At 48.2% G+C, this 25855-nt stretch overlaps 1 long non-coding RNA gene and 4 pseudogenes across 1 annotated transcript; 1 reads left to right on the forward strand and 4 right to left on the reverse strand.

Annotated features, from left to right (window-relative positions):
* Positions 1 to 145: 145 nt before the first annotated feature.
* On the reverse strand, positions 146 to 1320 carry LOC117189748 (annotated as a pseudogene).
* Positions 1321 to 8985: 7665 nt separating this feature from the next.
* LOC117191596 lies at positions 8986 to 10162 on the forward strand (annotated as a pseudogene).
* A 5699-nt stretch (positions 10163 to 15861) lies between these two features.
* LOC108160460 lies at positions 15862 to 18171 on the reverse strand. Its single transcript, XR_004473782.1, has 3 exons — positions 17765 to 18171; positions 16715 to 17708; positions 15862 to 16591 (listed from the first exon to the last, which is right to left on the reverse strand). It is a non-coding gene; the product is annotated as an uncharacterized LOC108160460 (long non-coding RNA).
* A 2566-nt stretch (positions 18172 to 20737) lies between these two features.
* On the reverse strand, positions 20738 to 22400 carry LOC117190647 (annotated as a pseudogene).
* A 1054-nt stretch (positions 22401 to 23454) lies between these two features.
* Positions 23455 to 25550, reverse strand: LOC117190648 (annotated as a pseudogene).
* Positions 25551 to 25855: the final 305 nt, after the last annotated feature.

The following is a 25855-nucleotide window of genomic DNA, read 5'->3' on the forward strand; positions in this document are numbered from 1 at the left end:
AGCAGCTCCAAGTTCCCAGACAGATTCTTGTCGAACTCCCGCAAGTCAATAGTTTTGGTCTCGGAGCCAAAGTTGATTACACCCACAATAGTGGGATAGTTGGAGAGCGATCTAAATGGATAAAACATCAGGTTTTTTACTCCACTTGAGAGCGATTTCACTCACCGTCGAACCACAAATATGTCCTCGGTTAGAGCCAGATACTTGGTGGATCCGTTCTGCAGGGTCTTTGATGATTTGCGTAGAGCCACCAGCATCTTGTAGATCTTCAGATGGGAATGTTCTGCCGCCAGTTCTGCCTCAGCCAGGTGGTGGGTCCATCGGTGAAGCCCGCATTGCTGCCACCCGTCCACTGGAATGGCGTTCGCTCGGTATCCCGAGTGTACATCTCGTAGATATCCGGATTGGAGTTGCAGCCCCAAGGATCCACAGTGTCCTCCCAGCTTATCTCGCCATCGGTCATGCCGATCTCCTCGCCCTGGTATGTCACACTTGCCCCTGGCAGGATCATCACTAGCATGTTCATGCCATCAATGTGGTCCACTCCGTATCGACTGGCTGCTCGTCGCTTGTCGTGGTTTCCCAGCTTCATGTAAAGAAATGGGGTTCGTGAATTACTGTAACTACTATCTAGAGAGACCCTCAACCTACCACCCAATTGCGTCCAACGGGTATATTCTTCAGCCACAAGTCGATTGCCTCCTGCACAGCGGAAGCCAGCCACGCCCTCGTTCAGCCAGTAGCGAAGCACGCGCTTCATCTGCTCCACCACCAGAGGATTACGGTAGTTGAGATCGGGCTGCTGCACTGCAAACTGGTGCAGATAGTACTGCTGCCGCTCCTCGTTCCACTCCCAGGCTGTGCCACGGAAATACTGCAGCCAGTTGGTCGGTGGCTCCCTCTTTCCCATCATGCCACACGTAGTAGTCCTCGTAGCCCTTCTCCATTTTCACCGACTTTTTAAAATACTCGTTCTCGTCACTTGAGTGATTTGGGACAAAGATCCAATTCTTTGGCTTTCTTGATCAACGCTCGGAAGTCGTCCAGAGTTCCGTACTCTGGCTGGATGTCGAAGAAGTCGGAAATGTCGTATCCAAAGTCCACCATGGGCGAGGCAAAGATGGGTGACAGCCAGGCGGCAGTCACGCCCAGATCATTCAAGTCCCCAATGCCATCACCGTTCGAGTCCTTGAAAGATCGTGGATAGATCTGATAGAATTGCGCCGTCTCCCACGAGTCTTTGGTCTCCGCTGCTCCAGAGCTCTGCACTTGACAGCCCCGACCTTGGGGCTTCGACCTAGAATCCAGCCGCACCAGAATCACGCCACTCTTCAGAGATCAATTACTAATCGATTCTCAAGAATCACACCATCCTAGCTGACCAATCAGAGGCCCTATTCTCAGCCACCCCCAAGTAATGCAACACCGATCATACGCAGCGGAAGCCTTTCATCAAAAGCCGCCTTTCCCACATATCGATCGAGTCACGTACTCCATCTCCGAAGCCGAAGTCGAAGCCAACGCCTCCGAATCCAAATCCGAATCCCAAACCGAGCATCATAATATAAATAGTCTGCATCTAAGAAGCCAACTCAGTTCTGTTCAAGACAAACGTCAATCGCGACACCGTCGGAGAATTCACCCAAAGTTAATTCCGTTCAAGACATCAGACCTCAGTCATCGTCGGGGAAATAACTAACCAATGTACGCTAAGTTTAAGTGAAAGAATAAAACCTTTTTTAAAACTTAAACTGAAGTGTCGCATATTTAACTGGCGCAGCCGGTAGGATCTCAGTTATAAGTGAATCCTTTTTTTAAGACGATCAATTGGCGTAGTGACAGTTACAGTGCGTAATAACCTACAGTGATCAGAGAAAAAGTAACGCTAATACTAAAGAGATCCGCCAAAGAATCTACACACGATTGAACTCAATTAATATTAGGAAAAAATAAATAAATAAAAAGAAATCAACATGCCGCTAACAGAAATACATCTGAACCAAGCCTTGAAGTCAATCAGGCAAATTCCACCATCAGACGGATGCCAAGAACGCCTAAGCTCGTTCATAAGTAGGATCGAGTACATCTCCGAATTGTACCCAACAGAAGACATCCGGCAACAAAGCATCATATACGGAGCCACTGAGGGTCAACTGTGCGGACGAGCTTTTATCACAAAGCCTTCAACCCAACACCTGGACCGATCTAAAAGCAGCCCTAATCAGCAAATTCAACAACCACACTCCATACGAAACGCTGCTACAACAATTACACGACACCAAATTCAATGGGAATATTCGGAAGTTCGTAGAGGAACTAGAAATTAAGTCAAATGTTATAGTAAGTAAACTAAATCTGGAGACTAGCCCAGAAAATAAGATAATCTTTAAAAACGCTCTGGCAAATGCCACTAGACATACCATAGAAGATGCTCTACCCAATAAACTGTTCATCATTTTAGCAAAGAAAGACATTTCTACTATGGCTAATCTAGAAAAATCAGCTCAAGAGTTAGGAATCTACGAAAATTTCGTAACTGATAACAAGAATCACGAACACTCAAGAAACGGAAATAACAATCGTAGGAATGTTGGAACTTATTACCCTCGCTATAGTAGTAACGATTATAACAATCAAAACCCAAGTACTTCCAGAAATAATCATGGATCGAATCGAAATAATTCAAGAAATAATGCCGTAAATAATAAAGGATTATTTAACGAATTTAGAAATTCCTTAAACCAGGGCAGAGTACAGAATCCCACAAACTATCAAATCAATCAGACTCAGGCTGGTAGCAGTGCACCAAATCAGCCAGTCAAACGATCTAGGGAAAGCCAAAGCGGACAAATGAAAATGGATGTAAATTTTCAGCAGAGTGCCTCGGAAGAAATCCAGGAAGACCATATATAGAAATAATCGTAAATAATAAAAAATTAAGAGGTATCGCGGACTCGGGATCGTCAATAAATATAATAAAAGAAAACTATACAGATTCCAAAGTCGATAGCTACAACCTCACCGTCCATACCATCAATGGACCCGTCCGTCTGACTCAAAACATTACACGTAATGCAACCAAAAACTGTGCGACAAAACAAAAATTTTATATTCATAATTTTTCTGAAAATTATGTCATACTCTTAGGCAGAGAATATTTGCTGGCCAGCAAAGCCGTCATCGATAACCGAAATGAAACGGTAACGTTAGGAGAAAGGTCATACCCAATCATCCAAAGTGGAGAAGCAATTGCCGTCGGCAAGACCGCATACAAAGGTGTTAAGCCATCTTCAAAGGAAGATATAACTACACCTAAGTGCCTTGACCCATCTCCTGAAGGAGAGCAATACTTCGCTTCCGCATTAGAGAATGAATTAAGGGAATGCAACCAGCTAAGGTTGGAACATTTAAATGACGAAGAAAAGGAGAAACTAAAGAAAGTTCTCTATGAATTTAAGGACGTGCAGTATAAAGAAGGTGACATTTTGACCTTCACTAGTACTATAAAGCACGAAATTAAAACCCATCACGAAGATCCTGTATATCGTCGACCATATAAATATGCTCAAATACACGATCAAGAAGTGACTCAACAAATCAAAGATATGATTAGACAGGGAATCATTCGTAAGTCGAATTCTCCCTATTGTTCACCCATCGCTATGATACCAAAGAAAATAGATGCTTCAGGAAAGCAGAAATATTGTATGGTAGTAGATTATAGAAGTCTAAACGAGGTGACAATCAAGGATAAATTTCCTACACCCAGAATGGACGAAATACTAGATAAACTAGGTAGGTGCCAATATTTCACAACAATCGATTTAGCTAAGGGATTCCATCAAATTCCTATGGAACCTAGCTCAATCCCAAAAACAGCTTTCTCCACGAAGCATGGTCATTACGAGTTCACTCGTATGCCCTTTGGGCTAACCACTGCCCCGCTACCTTCCAAAGATGTATGAACAATCTGCTAGAAGAGTTAATCTTCAAAGATTGCCTCGTATACTTAGACGACATCATTATATTTTCCACTTCATTGGAAGAACACCTGTTGTCACTAAGGAGAGTATTTGGAAAGTTGAGAGACGCCAACTTAAAGCTACAAATTGATAAGTGTGAATTCCTGAAGAAAGAAACGGAATTCCTAGGCCATGTAGTAACAACTAACGGCATAGTTCCTAATCCAAAGAAAATATCTGCCATAATAAACTTCCCAATACCCAATACAACCACAAAAATAAAATCATTCATAGGTTTACGTGGATTCTATAGGAAATTCATTCCCAACTTCGCTAATATAGCAAAACCTATGACACTCAAATTAAAGAAACGAGCAGTCATAGACCCAACAGAGGAAAAATACGTCGAGACCTTCGAAAAATTGAAAGTACTTATCACCTCAGACCCCATCCTCGCATTCCCAGATTTCAACAGAATGTTCACGGTAACAACCGATGCAAGTAACATTGCATTGTTGTCGCAAGACCACAAACCAATCTGCTATGCAAGTAGAACCTTAAACGAACACGAAATCAATTATTCAGCAATAGAAAAGGAATTACTAGCTATAGTTTGGGCAACTAAGTATTTCAGATCATACCTGTTTGGTAGAACGTTTGAGATATTGAGTGATCGCAAACCCTTGATTTGGTTGAATAACCTCAAGGAACCAAATATGAAGCTACAACGATGGAAGATCAAATTAAATGAATTTGCTTTCAAAATAAAATATTTACCCGGAAAGGAGAACCATGTAGCCGATGCGCTATCAAGAGTAAAGATTAACGAAAACCTACTCGGGGAAACCATTAATAGTGATTGTGCAACGGTCCATAGCGCGCAAGAAGATAATACAAATTATATTCTACTTACAGAGAGACCAATCAATTACTATAATAGGCAAATAGAACTGATTAAAGGTAATGAGGATAAGGTAGAAACATCCCACTATTTCCACAAGATACTGATAAAAATCACATATACCGAAATGACAGAATCATTAGCAAAAGATATAATAAAGGAATATGTGTGTACCAAAAAGAGTGCACTATATTTCCATAACGAAGTAGACTTCCCACTGTTCCAAAGGGCATTCCTGGAGATAATCAGTCCAAATCACACCACTAAACTGATTAAATCCAGTACCAAACTCATAAATATTCCGAACTACTCCGAATTCAAAGAACAAATATTGAAGAATCATAAAGAGCTACTTCACCCAGGTATCGAAAAGACCACTAATTGGTTTAAAGGAAAATTCTACTACCCCGATTATCAAAAGTTAATCCAAAATATTATCAATGAATGTCCTACGTGCAACGTTTCTAAAACAGAGCATCGTAACACCAATCTAACCTTCGAAATCACCCCTGAAATACAAAATATCAGAGAAAAGTATGTCATGGATTTCTATTTGGTAGGCAATCAACAATTCCTATCATGCATTGATGTATATTCTAAATTCGCTACCCTTGTAGAAGTTAAGAGTCGTGACTGGTTAGAAACCAAGAGAGCCATCGTAAAAGTCTTAAACGAAATGGGCAAGCCACAGGGAATTAAAGCCGACAAAGATTCAGCCTTTATGTGCGCAGCATTGCAAGCATGATTGAATGCGGAAAATGTGAAAATCGAAATCACTACCAGTAAAAACGGAGTTTCTGATGTAGAACGACTACATAAAACGATCAATGAAAAATGAAGAATCATTTCAAGTGAGGATAACATAGAAAACAAGTTCACCAAATTCGAGTTAATTCTATACACTTATAACCATAAAACGGTTCATAATACTACAAAAAGATCCCACGCTGATATCTTCCTGTACGCCGGACTACCAGATTATAACACCCAACTGAATAAAGTTAGGAAGATCAATCATTTGAATAACGATAGAATCGACTTTGAAGTAGACACACGCTACAAGAATGCACCCCTAGTTAAAACAAAAACAACCAACCCGTTGAAAAGAACAGGGGAAATTAGGCAGGTAGACGAAAAGCACTTTGAAGAGAAAAATAGAGGGAGGAAAATCACCCACTATAAAACGAAATTCAAAAGAAAGAAAAAATCTAATAAAAGTAAATACGATAATTGCAGAGTACCCGAAGAGAGTACTGGGAATCCGGAGCTACAACATGATTAAGATTATAATCTTACTAATGTTCACCGTCCTACAGTCTTCCGGACAGAATATAGAGATAGATCCCATCAACTCAAGGAATGGATATCTCATATTCAAAACAAATACCATTAACATACCCATTAATTATGAATACCATTATCTAACAATTAATATAACAAGAACAGATGAAACATATCAGAGTTTACTAGAACAGGCAACCCAATTTAATAACGTAATCCAAGTTCAATATTTAATCGAGAAATTGCAACGTGAATTCAACGGCATGAAAATAGCCAAAAGAAACAAAAGAGGCCTTATAAATGCAGTAGGCACAGTATATAAATATCTATTTGGAACATTAGATCAAGATGATAAAGTCGAATTAGAAGGGAAAATAAACAATCTGGCTAGCCACAGTGTTCAAGCTAACGAATTAAACTTAGTAATTCAAGCAGTAAATTCTGGCATAGAAGTTGTCAATAAATTAACAAGGATAATGATAGAAATAAGCAACTAGAGATATTAATATTTAACCTTCAACCTTTTACAGAGTACATAGAGGATATTGAATTAGGCATGCAGCTAACAAGATTAGGGATCTTTAATCCAAAATTATTGAGGCAGGATTACCTGAAACACATCGATTCAGAGAAAATTATTAAATATCAAAACATCTACCTGGTTGAAAACAGACACTAACGAAATACTAATAATTTCCAACATCCCACGAGAGATCAGAAATATTCCTATACTTAAAATTGTCCCATTACCAGATGAAGATAATAACATCCTCACTGACCTAACGCAAAACAATTATTACGTTCTAGAAAACGAGGTATATGAAAAAGAATCAAAACGAAAAATAAATGACGAATGTATTTCAGGAATATTCAAACAAGTAGAAACAAAATGTCTATACACCAAAGCACACCAAAACTTTCAAATAAGTTTCATAGAACCCAATATATTGTTAACTTGGAAATTACCAAAAACCATATTAAACCAAGATTGCCTAAACCAAGAAATAAAAGTAGAAGGTAACGCATTAATAAAAATACATTATTGCAGTATACAGTTAAATGAATTCTTAATATCCAACTCCATACCAGAATTTGCACAAAGCATCTACATCAACAATAACGTAACAAAAATTAAACCATTGTCTTATTTGCAAACCAAAGAAATCGTAATAGAAAATACGCGATTAAATAAGGTATTACAGGTAAGCTTAATACTACTATTTGTCATAATCATAATAGGATTAAGCTACAAATTGTTTAATCTAAGTAAAAGCAATAAGCCTAAAACCGACCCGCACATAGAAACACCCTTAGACGAAGACGAGGAATCCCCAGCAGGCACAGTTTTAGACGCACCTGAACTATATCCAAGGATAATCGCCTGAGAACAGGCTTAAATCTAACAATGGGGGAGTGACATATCTATAGTCCATGCTCCGCATACCCTTGTCTATGTCTATTACCCTGCAACCCTATTACCCACAATACTATAAACAATACGACACCCTCAGCTTCGAACCCTCATAAACAATCTCACGCTCGAAATGGACCACGCGTAGCCGATTGCAGGCAATGTAAACAAACACCCTAAACTGGAAGTTGAACATAAAACAATAGATGCCGCACTAGAATCCAGCCGCACTAGAATCCAGCCGCACCAGAACCCCGCCACTCTTCAGAGATCAATTACTAATCGATTCTCAAGAATCACACCATCCTAGCTGACCAATCAGAGGCCCTATTCTCAGCCACCCCCAAGTAATGCAACACCGATCATACGCAGCGGAAGGCTTTCATCAAAAGCCGCCTTACCCACATATCGATCGAGTCACGAACTCCATCTCCGAAGCCGAAGTCGAAGCCAACGCCTCCGAATCCAAATCCGAATTCCAAACCGAGCATCATAATATAAATAGTCTGCATCTAAGAAGCCAACTCAGTTCTGTTCAAGACAAACGTCAATCGCGACACCGTCGGAGAATTCAACCAAAGTTAATTCCGTTCAAGACATCAGACCTCAGTCATCGTCGGCGAAATAACTAACCAATGTACGCTAAGTTTAAGTGAAAGAATAAAACCTTTTTTAAAACTTAAACTGAAGTGTCGCATATTTAACTATATATCTAATAACTATAACTATAACCTAATAATTTTCATGCTTTAAAATAATGAATTTGTAACTAAACTTATATGATAATTAGGATTAAGGGAATATTACCCACAAATTAGAACCTAAGTCAATTGTTGTGTTTCTACAACTGCAACGTAATGAATATTGAAATTGAAGTCTCCCATTATATTAAAATATGAATCGTTTTGAATTGAAATGAATCTTTAAAATCATAAAAATGGTCTGTCGAGTATCCGTGCCAGGATCTTATAAAATGTGGTAAATCTTAGTAAAGGATTCATCAAGGGACAATGCAAGAACTCGAACGCATTGTCATGGTAGGGTGGGTACAGAAGAGAGGGGCAATCAACACCTAGGTTCTCTCTAAATAGAAATGGTTCAGTAGGGCTTTTATTTGGCGTGTCGGCGCTATCAGTATTTCAGTTTACTTTGTTTTTGTATAATCACTTATAGTTTCCCGTAAAGTGCACTATTTAAATGTAGTGGAGTACGATAGTACAATTAGGTGAGGAAGAACCCCGACCATCCGGCGAGCTAGACCCGAGCCTAGCAAGAGTGCACACGACCAACCCTATTTGTACGCCGTCCTTAAGTTCAGTCATAGTCATCTGCTGATATCAAGGGCCTATATATCTGTTTACATATATATATATATTTAAACTCTGGTACACTACAAGTCCTGGCTAATCCATGCTTGTCAGCGTCGGTGAAGAGCAAGGATTGGTGGGATCATTCCAAGATCATTTATGGACTCAGACGGTGATGGCATCGGAGACTTGAATGGCATCACGAGCAAACTAGAATACCTCAAAGATCTGGGCGTGACTGCCGCCTGGCTGTCACCCATTTTCACCTCACCGATGGTGGACTTTGGCTACGACATTTCCGACTTCTTCGACATCCAGCCAGAGTACGGAACTCTGGACGACTTCCGAGCGTTGATCAAGAAAGCCGAAGAATTGGATCTGAAGATCATACTGGACTTTGTCCCAAACCACTCGAGTAACGAGAACGAGTGGTTCAAAAAGTCAGTGGCACGACGGAAAGGTGAATGCTGAGACGGGAAAGAGGGAACCGCCCTCCAACTGGGTACAGGCCTTCCGTGGCAGTGCCTGGGAGGGGATCGAGGAGCGGCAGCAGTACTACTTGCACCAGTTTGCGGATCACGGGGCCCGCCAGCGACGGCGTCTCCGCTAGCTCCATCAAGACAGCCGTGGACAGCTGGCTTAATAACCTGCCCCCGAGTCGCACGGCCAACTGGGTGATCGGCAAACATGCTGATGATGATCCTGCCGGGGCCAGCAGATGACCGATGGCGAGATCAGCTGGGAGGACGCACAGGATCCGGCTGCATGCAACTCCAATGCCGATATCCCTCGCGCACTCCCTTCCAGTGGACGAGCGGCACAAATGCGGGCTTTTCCACGGCCCAAAAGAGCTGGCTTCCTCTGGCCCCGGACTACGCCACTGTAAATGTGGAGACGGGTCCTCGGCCGAGCGTTCGCATCTGAAGATCTACAAGACGCTGGTGGAGCTCAGGAAAACATCGACAACACTGCAGAAAGGATCAACGAAGTATGGTGTGCTCAAAGAGAATGTGTTCGTAGTGAAACGGTGAGGGAGTGATCCAAGGGGAGCCCTACCAGTTTAATGTAACGTTTTTCCTCTTTCAAGCTACCTCTCTGGCTCCGAGTCCATCGTTTATGTGGCCAATTTGGCCAGCAAGGGAATCACAATCTCAATCTGCTCATACGCATCCTGCAGTCCTCCAAAAAGGAGAAGTAAGAAAGTCTTGCCTACAGTAGTTTCTAAAACACGCTGACTCTCTCTCTCTCTCTTTCTCTTTTGTCAATCCCTTCAGCGCATTGTTCGAGGTGTATGAGCTGAGTCTGGCTGTGAGTTGTGAGTTGCTACGGACACCGCAACTCTACAGTTATACCCGATACTAAGTCAGTATGGCTCTCCGGCAGACGCCGCTAATATTAAACGCCACGACAAAGAGTGCGTGCGAGAGAGACAGAAAATCAGTCTGAGCGTGACGTCGGGCGCTGCGTAGCCACTGCAAATTGATTTGTTCCTTTTGGCTATAAAAATTATCTGATCTGATCCAGATTCAGCTATCTGATAGATATGGTCAAATATCGGCGGCGAAATTTTGAGATATGCGTTTTATAGATACATCTATATAAAGGAGTGTGTGTACCAAATTTGGTTACTCTAGCCTTAATAGTCTCTGAGATTTGTGGATGCCTCAGATTTTCGTCCTTTGCGGGGGCGGAAGAGGGTGTGGCGAAATTTGGACACAAAATGGACAAGGTCCGATATCACAGGAGTGTGGATACCAAATTTGGTTGCTCTGGCTCTTATAGGTTCTGAGATCCTTGAACTCATATTTTGCAATTGGCAAAACCGACCATGAAACCTGTGTGTTAGAGAGAGACAGAGCAAGAAAGAATGAAATTGTTTTCTTGATTCTGGCTATAATAATTATACGATCTGGTTCAGATTTTGCACTCTGCGTTTTTTGTTTTCTCATATCGTCGAAATTGTGGATGCCACACATTTTCGCCCTTTGTGGGGGCGGAAGTGGGCGGGGAAAAGTTTTGAAATATTCTTGTAGCAGTGACACATCACAGAAGTCTGGATCCAAAACATCGTTGCTCTCGCTCTTATAGTCTTTGAGCACTAGGCGCTGAAGGGGACGGACAGACGGACGGACGGACAGACGGACAGACGGACGGACGGACAGACGGACAGACAGACATGGCCCAATCGACTCGGCTATTGATGCTGATCAAGAATATATATACTGTATGGGGTCGGAAACGATTCCTTCTGGACGTTACACACATCCACTTTTACCACAAATCTAATATACCCCAATAATCATTTTGAGTATCGGGTATAACAAACAAACCACTCCACCACACACACACACACACACACACACATAAACTGCTAGGAGAGAGAGTTGAGCGTTTTCAAGTGCGGTTGTTCTGAATCACGGGCTCCTGATTTTCCGTTTTTAGCATCCGCGCTGCGCGTGTTACCTGGAAGAAAAGCTTTTGAGAGCAGGCTGCTGTCGCACCGGTACGTACTGCGTATAAAAGCCGGCCCCACCGGCATCCCGCGCTTTTGCAGGGGCACAATCAGTGCACTCCAGGCAGCAGGGGAAGGGGGGGTGAACCCTTGTTTTGGCGCCTTCCACTTGCACTTTCCACATTGTTGGTGGAGGGAAAAAAGGAATTTTCACTCAACTTTTCTTCTTTCTTCTTCTTCTCGTCCGGAGCTTCAAACACAGCAGCTGATCGCGCCGCCAGACAGGTGATCGCGTAGAGTTGCCACACGGACGGTGTTGCCAGACAGCCCCGATCGACCCAGGGCTGCCAGAGTGTTGGAGAGAGCTGGAGTTGCGCGCCAACGGAGGGAGATTTTAATTTCGAAATTCAAATTCTAAAGTAAACAATAGAAATGGAGGAGAATGAAAAGCTCGCCTTCAGGAAGGGTAGCATGCTCGCCCGATCGCCGGCACGCGAGCCATCTCCATCTCCAGCAGCAGCGGCGCAGAGTCGGGACCTTGACTCTAGGGAGACCCCAAGAGGCTTCGGGACCCAGCCAGCCCGGGAAGTTCCCAGAGGCAAACGCCGCCCAAGAAGAGCAAGGCCCACCAGGAGGCTACCTGCTTTGAGAACCTCTCGGAGCTGGGAAAAATCCTTGATGAGGTTCAGACCAGGATGATGGACAAAAATACGCGCCACATCAACATGGCCACCAGAGCACTGTTCGTGCGCATGAAGGAGCTGCACTCGTACATCATCGAATCGAGCCAAGAGGCTGCAGCGGGTAGAAGCGCGCTGCAGGAAGGCTCCGACGCCCAAGGCCTGTGCCCGAAATGCTCACAGAGCACGCGGAGCGCAGACAAGGAGCAGCAGACAACGACCGTCTGGAGGAAAGATGCCGCAGCGCAAACCGAACCGTGGCGTAAACTTAGCCAGCCATCCGTGGCCGAAGGTCCAATGGGGGAGCCGGGAACCCCACATACGCGCCCAAGGCAGCGAAAAGGAGCTATCGCAACCAAGAGGACCCTTAAAAAGAGGACCCCCGTTGCGGCCACACGGAGACGTGGCGACGACCAGCGCCATGAGGCAGCCCAAGAGCCCCGGAATCCCGGACAGCGAATGGAGCGTGGTGGCCAAGAGGCCGAGAGCAGCACGCCGCGCTCGCCCAGACGCGGTCATAGTTCAGGCCCCCGGGAAGTCGTACAGCGAGGTTCTGGCAATGGTCACCAGACGACACGACAACCAGCTTTCCGACCTGGGAAGCTGCGTCTCCAAGGTACGCCGCACCATAAACGGCAACCTTCTGCTGGAGGTGGCAAAAGACAGCGTGGAGAGTGCTGAGGGCATGAAAGCCAGCATCGCACGTGTCCTCGGCGATGGAGCGTCTGTGCGCGCAATGACGGAAGACTCGAAGGTGGTCATATTGGAGATACGGGACATCGACTCCCTCGCGACAGAGCAGTAGATCTGTGCCGCTCTAACTCGCCAATTCAACATTGACGAGGGTCGAGTAAGAGTCCGCAGTCTGCGCCGCGGATACGCGGAGTCCCAGCTGGCGGTGGTCAGCTTGCCCTTCTCCCTGGGCCAAGCAGACGGTGCGCGAACTTGGCTCTGAGGTGGCACTCCTCAGCGAACCACATAAGGTGGGCAGCAGCAGCGATTGGGCCACGGACCTTACTGGCAAAGCGGCCCTGCGGCTCTGTGGCGTCGACGCGCCACAATTGCGCGACACCAAGTCGGCAGACGGGTTCGTCCGAGGGTATGTAGGCGGCATATGGTTCTACAGCTGCTACCTGGCACCCAGCCTCTCACTGGAGACTTTCAGCCGCATTATGGACGAGCTGAGCTGCGATCTGCGAGGACGGAACAACGTCGTAGTCGGAGGCGACTTCAACGCCTGGGCCCTGGAATGGGGGTCCTCCCGTACAAACGCCAGAGGCCGCACGGTGTTGGAGGCTTTTGCCTCTCTGGACGTCGTCCTTCTAAACGAAGGGTCCCAGCAAACTTTCAGCAGGGCAGGTGTAGGGTCGATCATCGATCTCACCTATGCCAGCAGCACGCTGGCCCGGAACGCCCGATGGAGGATCAGCGGCGTATATACTGCCAGCGACCACGAGGCCATACTATGCACCCTGGGCACCCTTGCCCGATCGAGAGGTACCCCGTTCCGGCATGGGAAGGCGTACCGCCAGGACACGCTGAGGGCCCAAGCCTTCGCAAGCGCCCTTGAGAGCTACTCTGCAAACGATGCAGACGGAGCCAACGATATGGCGACCAAATTGGCGGACGCACTTGAAGGCGCCTGCGACCAGAGCATGCTACCGAGAGGGACGTTCCGGAAGCACAAGGATCCAGTTTTCTGGTGGAGCGAAGCGATTGCGGTTCTCCGTAGAACCTGCCAGCTGTGTGATGCCGCCGAAGAGGACCCCTGGGGAGGCGCGTACAGGATGGTGGTGAAGAGGCTGAAAGCGGGCAGTAAAGCTCCAACAGATCCAAAGGCACTGGAGGGTATAGTCAGGGCACTGTTTCCTCGAGGACGGCAGATCCCTAGCTCCCTGCGGTTCGAGCATAGCCCGAGCAACATCTGCGAAGTTACGGAAGCCGAGGTGTTGCAGGCAGGCAGATACCTGATACCTAGGAAGGCTCCGGGTCCGGATGCGATCCCCAACAGCGCGTTGAAGCTGGCACTTCTTCTACTCCCGAGGGAAGTTGCGGGCCTTTTCAACAAATGCCTCCAGGAGGGGACGTTCCCCGAGAGGTGGAAAAGGCAACGGCTGCTACTATTAACCAAGCCGGGCAAGCCGCCAGGGGTGGCCTCTTCCTACAGGCCCATCTGCCTTCTGGACTCCATGGGAAAAGTCTTCGAAAGGGTGATCGGTGCGAGGCTGAGCGCAGCCATCAAAGTAGCAGGCGGTCTCTCCCAGAACCAATACGGGTTCAGGAAAGGGAGGTCGACGCTGAACGCCATCTTGAGGGTCGTACAAACGGCGGAGGAAGCCATTGCTGGGACTAGGTGGAGAGGCGGAACCAAGTCCTATTGTCTGGTGGTGACACTGGACATAAGGAACGCCTTCAACTCGGCCGACTGGACCCGGACGCTGGAGGCACTGAGGTCCTTCAACATCCCGGGCTACCTACTGAATATAGCGCGCAGCTATTTCAGCAATAGGGTGCTGACAATGGACACATGTCAGGGCTCTAGGGCATACGAAGTCTCAGCCGGAGTCCCGCAGGGCTCCGTTTTGGGACCTCTGCTCTGGAACGCCATGTACGACGGGGTCCTACGGCTCCCGATGCCAGCCAACACTAACCTGGTGGCTTTCGCTGACGCTGTCGCAATAGTGGCGGTAGCGAAGGAACTTGCCGCAGTGGAGGAGCTTGCCAACGTCGCCATACAAGCCGTCGAGGCGTGGCTAGCCGCCGCGGGGCTGGAGCTGGCGGCCCAAAAAACGGAGGCGGTCCTGATATCCAGCCGTAAAGTGGTCGAGACCGCCAGAGTGCAGGTCGGTGGGACCGCGATCGAATCGCAGAGGTCCATCAAGTACCTTGGAGTCCTCATCGACACGCGCCTGTCCTTCAAAGAGCATCTGGAATACGTCCACACGAAGGCCGGTGGGACCGCGGGAGCGCTATCCAGGATGCTGCTAAACACCAGAGGGCCAAAGCAGGCAACGAGGAAGGAGCCGCGAAGGTGAGGAGCTACATGCGAGGAGTTGAGGCAACGTACAGACTGTGCGCCATTAGGATCGCGTGCTCGTTCCGGACCATCTCAGACGAAGCCGCGTTAGTCATTGCCGGGCAAGTTCCGCTCAGGGAGCTGATAAGGGAGAGGAAGGAGATCCATGATGCCATGACGGACAGTGCAGCCGAGGTACGCTCCAAAGCAGAAATTAAGGACGCCGCCAGAAGGACCAGCATAGACAGATGGCAGACTCGATGGGACGACTCACGCAAAGGCCGATGGACCCACACCCTCATCCCAAGCATAGCATGCTGGGTTGAAAGGAAGCACGGCCAGGTGGATTTCTACCTTACCCAGGCACTGAGCGGACATGGCTGCTTCCGCGGCTACCTCAAGCGCTTCGGCCACGAGACAGAGGACTGGTGCCCCGAGTGTGGCACAGGCATAGAGGAGGACGCTCGCCACGTCCTCTTCGACTGCCACAGGTTTGACCTCGAGCGTCAGACATTGGAGACAGCAGCAGGGTCTAGGGTCAGCACCGAGACTCTGGTGCCGCTGATGCTGGCAGACCCGAAGGTGTGGGAAGCGGCCGCGGAGTTCTCCTCTAGCGTGATGCGAACGCTTAGGTCCTTGGAGAGAAGGCGGAAGGAGTAGCCGGAGTAGGTGTCCACGCCACTGCGAAGCAATGCTTTGCGGCAGTACCGCAGTCCGCGGGGCCCCTAGTCCCAACATACTCTTGTCCGTTAAATTAAGTTAAATATAAATTGTACAGTATATATTATAGAGCAAATAAATAAGTATATGAATATAAAAAAAAAAAAAAACATAAACTGCTACGGGTACATCCGCATCCCTTACTGCCGCCGGATGGGGCTGAAGTGCCCCGAGTACTCTGTTAATTCCCGCTCGGGAATGCCGGGGCTCGCCATTTAAAGTGTTTACACACAAATTAAAGTCAAGCACAAGTCTCCCTCCATCCATCCATTCTCTGTATTCGGTAAGTATTTTGTATTTTATACTTTGTGTGCTTAAAAAGAACCCATGAGTCAGTCGGGTTATGCCAGTATGTGTGGCACAATGTACAAGAGTAAATACAGACGCCAACCAGAGACTAGGCCCATAAAACAAAACTGTCTGGTCTGGGCAGGGGTGCTGGTTCTGGTTCTGGTCCTTATTCTGGCTGTGGTCCTGGTCCCCGGCTTGGGGTGCTCTTTGAAGTCGATACCGTCGAGAGTGGCTCGATGAGTTTCCTAAGTGGGGTCGGCGGCACATGCTTTAAGGGCGATCGATTACGAATCTCTCCGATAAGTCCTATAGCAACCCATCTGCAAGTCAACCGAAAGAAAAACTTCAATTGCGTTATAAATAATTAAATTGCGTTTACACATGGTAATTGGTAGACTCTCTTTGGAGGAGTCTTCACGTTAAGTATACGCCACAGTTGCTGGTATCAAAGATTTTTCGAATATTCCAAATTGTTTTGCTCAAGCCTGACTTGGGTGGGAGAAGAGGCTGTCATACTGTCAGTGCGTGAACTTCTTGGGTTCCCAGTCCATCTACAAGGCGAGTATATACCTGATTTGAGTGGATTTCACGTGCGATTAGTTTTGATAACAATTACGAGATTGAATTTCGTGGAAAAGGTAATAATATAAAATGGCTTAAGGTGTGGCGTGACACTTTCTGCGCAATTTGTACCTTAAAGAGTGGGAAAATGGATACTCTAGCACCGAACCACAGATTCCTTTCCAATTTCGAGGCATCATGGAGTTTAGGCACCCGATTTAGTTTTTTATGCCCAAAAATCCAGGTTTTAAGGTCCGATTTATGTGATTTCGATTTAATAGTATTATGGGATTCGGCCAAAAAATTAGCAGTCTGTATCAGGCCGGGCGCAAAAATGAATAAAAAAGAATCGTGTAAATGGCTGCGTGACCCGTCAGCCCATTAAAAAGGTCACAGACACACAGCAGCTGCAGGAGATGTGAATGCTCTGAGCCACTTCACCCTTACGCACGTGACCAGAAACCTTAAAAGATATTAAATTGTGAAAATGGAAACCGCATGACAGACGGATTTGGTGGCAGAGAGGAGTCCCACCTGATGGCAGTCTTCAGCCTTTTTGTGCATTTCATTTTCGTACAGATAATGAAGGTAATTTCCCAAAGAGAGAGCTTGAGAAGCTTAAAAACGCACAGAAATCATTACATTTAAGATGATTTCCGCAGATTTACGGTTCCGATGGCATAGGACCAGCAAAAACTTTGTGACTCTTCCTATTGAAAAACTTTTTAAAAAGCATTAAGTTCGTTGTAATCGGGGCACCCGGAAAAGCGCCCAGAGCTGTCCTCTTGCACATTTAGTTAACGTATTCGCAGCTCCTACAACGTTTGCATATTAATAAAGTTTGCCATAAAGGGCTTATATTTGAGTTTCGCCAGGATGTCCAGGGGTGAGCCGCTGATGAGATTGTCTGGCTGAGGTTTCTGGATCGGCACGTGCCAGCGGGCAAGGTTCGAACAGGAGCTGGAGCTGGAAGCTCATTTACTGGCTGGCGGCCCTCGTTAATTGCACCACAAACAGGGCTCATAACTGTTGGCCAAAGGCAACACACATACGAGTGTATTCTAGTGAGTGCGGTCGTGTTTTTAAATCGTTCCGTATAATTCAGTGGAAAACGTCGGAAGTTAGCCTGGAAAAGAGGCAAAGAGTAGTTAGCGCGAGCCATAGTAGTGCTGCGCTACTTACCTGCGCGGAACGCAAGTCCGCAAGCAGAGAAGCGGCCACCTGGCCAATAGTACTGGCCGAAATCCCAGTGGGACGCCGTCGAGCCCTAGGCCGAAGGGGGGGGAAGGAACAGCAGGTAAGTGCCTGTTTTCCTATTCTTCTTCGCTGTGATTCTTGGCGCCACTTGTTGGTTGCTGCCTTCTTTTTGTTTTTGGGCAAAATTGGCCAAGCACACCGCAAGTGGTGTTGGATAACGACGGAAGAACAGCTGACTGGAGGCACGGAGCTAAGTGCTGGAAAACGACAGCGTCTGGCCAATAGAGGGCGCGGCCACAGCAACCGGAGTTGCCAGATCAACGGCCAGATCGGAGATGAGCGATCAGCGGGAACAAGCTGCGGCTTGCAGCACTCCGCTGACAAGCTCATTCGCCTGGGATGAGGAGAATCCCTTTCGCCGGAAAAATGCTCTGGCGCGATCGCCAAACCAGCCGGCGGAAGCAGTGGAGGAGCGCGCAAGATCCTCTCCTCCAACGCTGCAGCGCCCCCAAGAGGAGCAAGCAGACCCGAAGGCGAGGGCCATGGCGCATTTGGCAAGCTTGGGCCAAAAGGCCAGAGAGTTGAGGAAGCTGATGGTGCTCCCAAAGAGGTCCATCACGAACCCAATGAGGGATCTGGTGGATGAGATCGAATATCTGCAGCGAGAGTTGGAATCGTGCTGGCAGACGATCTCTGCGGAGCAGGCTGTAGCCAAGGTTACACAGCCGGCAGTGACGGAGAGGGCGGGAAAGAGGGCACGGCCAGAGCACAGGAACACCACCCACCCGTCACCGTCCCCGTCCCCAAGGCCGAAGAAGCCAAAACATGGACCCAAAAAGTAAAAAAAAACGGAGAAGAAGCCGCAGGAAGGCCACATGAGGGACGCCGTAGCTCGCAAGGGACCGGAGGACGCCCCAAAGGATCGAGAGGTGGGGTGGGTGAAGGTCGTAGCTAGGCAAAGGCCAAAGCCAAAGCAGCAGCAACGACCAAGACCGCCACGCAGCGATGCAATAGTCATCGCCGCCACCAGCACTGTCTCATATGCAGACATTCTAAGGAAGGTCAAGACAGAGCCAAGTCTTAAAAAGCTAGGGCAATCGGTGCAAGGGGTGCGACGCACAGCAAAAGGAAAGCTGTTGCTGATGCTGGAAAAATCGGCGGACCCGAGAACCCACGAGATGCAGGCAGCAGTCAAGGAAGCGCTAGGAAGCACGGTTGAAGTAAGGAGTCTTACCGAAACTGTCATCTTGGAGGTAAGGGACATAGACGAAGTGTCCACCCAAGAGGAAGTCCTAGCAGAACTCAAAGCGCAGGCAGGGGTGGAAATCTGCGAGGCCGCAGCCATCTCCATCAGACCAGCCTATAGGAGCACGCAGACCCTGACTCTGAAAGTTCCACCGGCTATAGCAAAGCCCCTCCTGGAGAAAGGAAGAATTCGCCTGGGGTGGGGGTATTGCAGAATACGACCCAAGTCAACTCCCCGAAGATGCTACAAGTGCATGGAGTTTGGCCACATCGCGCCTAATTGTAAGAGCAGCCAAGACTTCACGAAGTGCTGCTACAATTGCGCAGGAGCCGACCACCAGGCCAAAGATTGCAAAGACGAACCAAGTTGCATTCTTTGCAAGCGCCACCGGGTGAAGGACCCGAAGCACCAAACGACGAGTTCGAGGTGCCCGCAGTATCAAAAGGCGATGCAGCAAATGAAGGATAGATGAAAATCATCCAACTAAACCTCAACCACTGCGAGATGGCACAGCAGCTGCTGGACCAGACCATAAGGGAGCACCGTATTGATGTAGCAGTCATAAGCGAGCAATACCGGAATCGCAACTCGGGAGAGTGGATTGCTGACTCGAGCAAGAAGGCAGCGATATGGAGCTGTGCGAGTCCCACACAGCAACTACTGCAAACATACGCCGGAGACGGATTCGCCAGAGCCCGGATAAATGGAGTGCACATATATAGCTGCTACCTGCCCCCGAGCCTCAGCCTACAGCAGGCGACGCAGGCACTGGAAAGGATTGCTGAAGATGCGCGGGAGAAACACCCTACGCTCATAGCCGGCGATTTCAACGCTTGGGCGACGGAGTGGGGATGCCCGAGAACGAACCCAAGGGGACAGGCGCTCTTAGAATGCTTTGCGACGTTGGATGCCGTACTGCTGAACACAGGCACACAGCAGACGTTCGGCAGAGCTGGAACGGGGTCTATAATAGACCTTACGTTCGTGAGCAGCAGCCTCAGCCGCAGGACAACGTGGGAAGTTAGTGGCTTATACACCGGAAGTGACCACCAAGCCCTCATATGTGAAATCCAGGAAGCGGGCGCACCTAACCCGTTCATTGGCAAGCAGATCGGTTATAAGACCGAAACGCTAGAGCCGGATATGGTCCGGGCCATGTTTGAGGACTACGAGACCAACGGTACGGCTGAAGAGAGAGCAAGCCAACTGGCTATACATACGCTGGAAGCATGTGATGCCTCCATGCTAAGGAAAAAAAGAAGCCTGAACAACCGCAGGCCAACGTATTGGTGGAACGCTGCAATAGGTAGCGCCAGGCAGGAGTGCCAGCGGAAAAGACGACTATACCAGCGTTCGTAGCCCTTGGGGCTACGCATACAGGCTGGTAATGAAGAGACTGCGAGTGTTCAGTCCCCCGCCGCCAATGTGTGCAGATCTGCTGGTTAACATAGTAGAAACCCTATTTCCAGAGAAAGTGGCAGCCCAGAGGGTGATGGATAGAATACCGCCACCTGAAATAGAAGCCACCACGGGAGCAGAAGTCCTCGAAGCTCTACAACGGATCAAGAACGGCAAAGCACCAGGACCTGATGGGGTCCCAAATGCCAAGAATACGACCTTAAATTGAAAAGTTGTCCAGTGTCGTTCGCCCAAATACGAATACGAGAAAATGTGCGCGTGTGTCTGTATTTTTTGCTTTTTGAACTTATGATTAGATATAGAATACTCTACACCGACTCCAAAATAAGGGCCGCTTATGGTTCCAGAGAGAGGCTGCTCAGAGTAACGCTGTCGCTGCAGAGACAAAGTCAGTATATTAGTAGAAACATTAGATGATAATGGGTGAGAGCTTACCCCGCAGATGCCTGGGCCTGAGGATTGGACACCTTGACCTTGTAGTTGCCGGAGGCATACAGTACACCGGCCACATCCACACCCGTGACCTTGGTGTCCAGCACATTGGCCACTAGCACCATGGTCGGCTGTCCACTCAGCGATCGCTTGATGGCCAGCACATTGTCACCCACATTGGCATACCTTGTGGAACCAAGCTGCAGGGTCTCCAGCTGACGCAACTGCACCAATTGCTTCTACAGGCTCAGGTGGCTAGTAGTGGAGGCGTTCTCCGTCTTGTCGTTGATAGTCAAGTAGTTGGGGTTTATCGGCAGCCAGGTGCTTCTGTTGGTGGAGAAACCGGCGTTCGCCTCTTCGCTCCACTGGAAGGGCGTTCTGCCCGGGTCGCGTGTGAATTCCTCGTAGATATCCGCGTTGGAGTTGCAGGCCGACGGATCGCGCGTGTCCTCCCAGCTGATGTCGAGGTCTGTCATGCCCAGCTCCTCGCCCTGGTAGGTGATACTCACGCCAGGAAGGAACATCTGCAGCATGTTCATTAGGTCAATCCGATCCTCGCCATATCGACTGCCCACGCGACGCTGATCGTGGTTTCCCATCTTAAAGAAAATGCAGCATTCAGAAGCTTGCGGATCTTGAAGCGTGTTCGAGCACTTACCACCCAGTTAGCCGTCTTTCCGGCGGGTATTTGTCCCAGCCAACTCTTGATAATCTTCACAAATCCGCCTGCAGTGAGATCAGTATTGTTCTTATCCCCATTTCCCCCACAATGAATTGGAAGTTGAATGGAATCTCAGCTCCTTTTGCTGTTCGATTGCCGTAAAACTGCATTACGTAGTCCAGCTCAGAGTAGGTCTCCACCATAATGACGAGCGTGTCTCCACCATGGACGCGCTGGTAATCGTCCAGGAATGTCTTCCACTGAAAGACCATCTCTACCGTCTCGCGCAGATCCTGCGTGTGAATCTGCTTCAAGTAGGCCGAATTATCAGGATCATCTGTGTAGCCGCTCAGCGGCTCGTCTGGATAGCGTCCATTGGCATCGGGCAGTGACTCAAAGCCAGGGGTCACCAGTCACCAGGGGACGTCATCTATGCGGAAACCGGCAACGCCCCGATCCAGCCAGTAGGTCAGCACACGCTTCATTTGTGCCACCACCAGGGGATTGCGGTAGTTCAGATCGGGCTGCTGCACGGCGAACTGGTCAAGGTAGTACTGTTGCCGCTCCTCGTTCCACTCCCACGCACTGCCACGGAAATCCTGTAGCCAGTTAGAGGGCGGCTCTCGCTGCCCAGTGGTGGAGTTGACATAGCCATCGTGCCACATGTAGTAGTCCTCGTAGCCCTTCTCCCTCTTGACTGACTTCTTGAACCAGTCGTTCTCGTCACTCGAATGATTCGGGACAAAGTCAAAGATGGCCTCAGCTACAAGCTTGTCGAAATCGTCCAGTGTGCCATATTCTGGCTGGATGTCGAAGAAAACGGAGATATCGTAGCCAAAGTCTCCCATTGGTGAGGTGAAAATGGGTGACAGCCAAGTGGCCGTGACTCCGATCTCCTTAAGGTAGTCCAGTTTCTATATGATGCCCTGCAGATCACCAACGCCATCACCATCAGAGTCCTTATAGGATCGTGGATAGATCTGATAGAACTGGGCAACCTGCCACCAGTCCCGCGTCTCCTCCGTTCATGCCGTCGCCCTCTCTTGGTACGAATCAAGGCTGAGATCTATGGCAGCAGCGTCGCCGGCCGCGCAGTACAGCCCCAAGAGGAGAATAGTTACCAATAAGTTGTGTAGAAACGTCATGGCTGACTGAGAGGCCCCAATACTGGAGTCCCCTTTTATAGCACGTCTCTAAAGTGATCTGGTGATAAGCTTGAGTTCTCGTATGAGTGTTTTTTATACCCGATACTCAAAATGAGTATTGGGGTATATTAGATTTGTGGTAAAAGTGGATGTGTGTAACGTCCAGAAGGAATCGTTTCCGACCCCATAAAGTATATATATTCTTGATCAGCATCAATAGCCGAGTCGATTGAGCCCTGTCTGTCTGTCCGTCTGTCCGTCCGTCCGTCTGACCGTCTGTCCGTCTGTCCTTCCCCTTCAGCGCCTAGTGCTCAAAGACTATAAGAGCGAGAGCAACGATGTTTTGGATCCAGACTTCTGTGATATGTCACTCATACAAGAATATTTCAAAACTTTGCCCCGCCCACTTCCGCCCCCAAAAAGGGCGAAAATCTGTGGCATCCACAAATCTCAGAGACTATTAAGGCTAGAGTAACTAAATTTGGTATCCGCACTTCTGTTAGATCTCACTATAAAACGTATATCTCAAAATTTCGCCCCACCCCCTTCCGCCCACAAAAAGGACGAAAATCTGTTTCATCCACAAGAAATCAATTTGCAGTGGCTACGCAGCGCCCGACGTCACGCTCAGACTGATTTTCTGTCTCTCTCGCACGCACTCTTTGTCGTGTCGTTTAATATTAGCGGCGTCTGCCGGAGAGCCATACTGACTTAGTATCGGGTATAAATGTAGAGTTGCGGTGTCCGCAGCAACTCACAACGTTCCCCCTCGTTTTATTTTGAGTGCTTAATTAATCGTCAGCTGATGGAATCACGTGTGGAAATTTACCGGTGGGTGAGATAGAGCTCCACTTGAGCCAACCAGAGATAAATACCGAGCACCGGCAGCTGACGAATCTCTCCGTTGGTGGCATAAGCAAAGTACGAAGAGGTTGATTGAAGTACAAGTGAATCCTTGGGTTGCAATTGAACAGGGGTGGAATTGATGAGATCGCTGCCACAGAAAAGTATTTTATCAGTCCTGTAATTAGTAATTTCAAAGGAATAACTTTGGGCAAATCTGAGAAGCTCTGCTGCAGGTTGACGGTCTCCACTCCATCGCGATGCATCGTAGATATTCAGCACAGTCACGAATGTGACGTCATTTTTGAGATATCTGCAAAGACCTTTCATTACTATTAAGCCAAATTGGTGAAGGAGTTTTCTCACCTTTTCACGCCCAAAACAGCGCCACTTAGGGCCTTCACGTCAGTGTCTCCCCGCTGCATGGTATTCGCCTGCTTTCTCAGCTTCCAAAGCTGTTTGTAGACATTCAGGTGGCTCAGAGGCTGGGTCTCTTCCAGATTCACGTTGATCTGCCTGTAATCCTCTCCAATGGGGAGCCACGTCTTGCTGGCATTACTAAATCCCGCATCAGTGGCATCGCTCCATTGGAAGGGAGTACGTTCCGGATCGCGTGAGAACTGCTCGTAGATGCTTGGGTTGGTGTTGCAGGCGGAGGGATCGACAGTGTCCTTCCAGGAGATCCACACGTCTGCCATCCCCAGCTCTTCGCCCTGGTAGGTCACACTGGCTCCGGGCAGAGCGGCAATCAGTATATTCAGCATGTCTATGCGATCGCTGCCCAGACGGGAGCCCACTCGCGGCATGGTTGCCCAGCTGGTAACACAAAACGGATTAAGGACTATTGGTACCGTAAAACAGGGACGTCAACTCACCACCCAATTCGCCGTACGTCCTTTAAGCATATGTTGGAGCCACTTCTTCACGGTGCTGGCATATTCCCCGGCATTGGATGAGTTCGTCGGCTCACTTATCAGCAGAAAGTTGAACGGCAGCTGAGCGCCCTCGGCCGTGGCATTGCCGAGTAGACGAGGTCAATCGTCTCGGGTTGATCGACGGTGTAGATGTGCTGCAGATAGCCGTAGTCTTCGGGATCATTATCCCAGTCATTGCGAGGCTCATCGCGGTACTGATTCTGTGAATCGGGCGCCATCTCAAATACATGTGGCACTGCGCCGATGCGAAAGCCGGAGCCGCCCTTGGCCAGCCAAAAGCGTAGTACATTCTGAAAAGGATCCAAAGTTTATAAGAAAATCTGCTAGCTTACGATATCAACTCACATTCATGGCCTCCCGCACTTTGAGATTGCGATAGTTAAGATCCGGCTGCTTCTTCACAAACTGATGTAAATAGTACTCCTGTCGGCCCTCGTGCCACTGCCAGGCGGAACCACGGAATACACTGATCCAGTTGCTCGGGGGATGGGGAGTGCCGTTCACCATGCGCCCGGGATGCCACACGTAGAAGTCCTTGAATTCTGGATCCCCGGCCGCAGAGCGCTTAAACCACTCGCATTCGTCGCTCGAGTGGTTGGGCACGAAGTCGAGAATTATTTTGATGTTCAGCTGCTGGGCCACCTTCATCAAATTCTCGAAATCTGCCATGGTCCCAAAGATGGAAGCTATCTCCGTAAAGTTGGCAGTGTCATAGCCAAAATCGGCCATAGGCGAGGTGAAGATCGGGGACAGCCAGGTGGCCGTAATGGCCACCTCCTTGAGGTACGACAACCTCTCCGAGATGCCTGCGCAATTGCAATCGCATTATTAGCAGCCCTCTCTTCAACACTATATTCTCACCATTCAGATCGCCCACGCCGTCGCCGTTGCTGTCTTTAAATGACCTTGGATAGATTTGATAAAAGGCCCCGGTCTGCCACCACTTCAGCTCCGCTGCCTGCTCCTCGATGTCCACGAAATTCGCGTGGTAATTGGGAAAGGGCTGGCCCTGCACCACAGCTAGAAGCTGCAACAGCACCAGAGTCACAGGGACCGAGCGGTGTTTAATCATCATTGATGGACTGCCTTATAAAAGATTTGCTAATATGTATTACTAGAACAACAACTGATCAAAGAAAAGCAGCAACTGGTGGATCGCATCGAGTGCGAAACATATTTATAGGAAATATAATTATGTAAAAAGGGAGAGAGCGCTTGACGTGCGGTCAGCGAGAGAGCATAGTACAGTGCAATCTCCCTAGAGCATACAATTTGCTGCGCACTCAGACTACTGTGGAAATAGCTGAGTCAGTAACTGGATCACATTGTCCTTGTAAATGACGAAAGCATATTTTGCTAACCCAGTGTACACTCCTTCGAGTGTGCACTGTACTT

Source organism: Drosophila miranda (genome assembly GCF_003369915.1).
Source record: "Drosophila miranda strain MSH22 chromosome Y unlocalized genomic scaffold, D.miranda_PacBio2.1 Contig_Y1_pilon, whole genome shotgun sequence".
Classification (NCBI taxonomy): Eukaryota; Metazoa; Arthropoda; class Insecta; order Diptera; family Drosophilidae; genus Drosophila; species Drosophila miranda.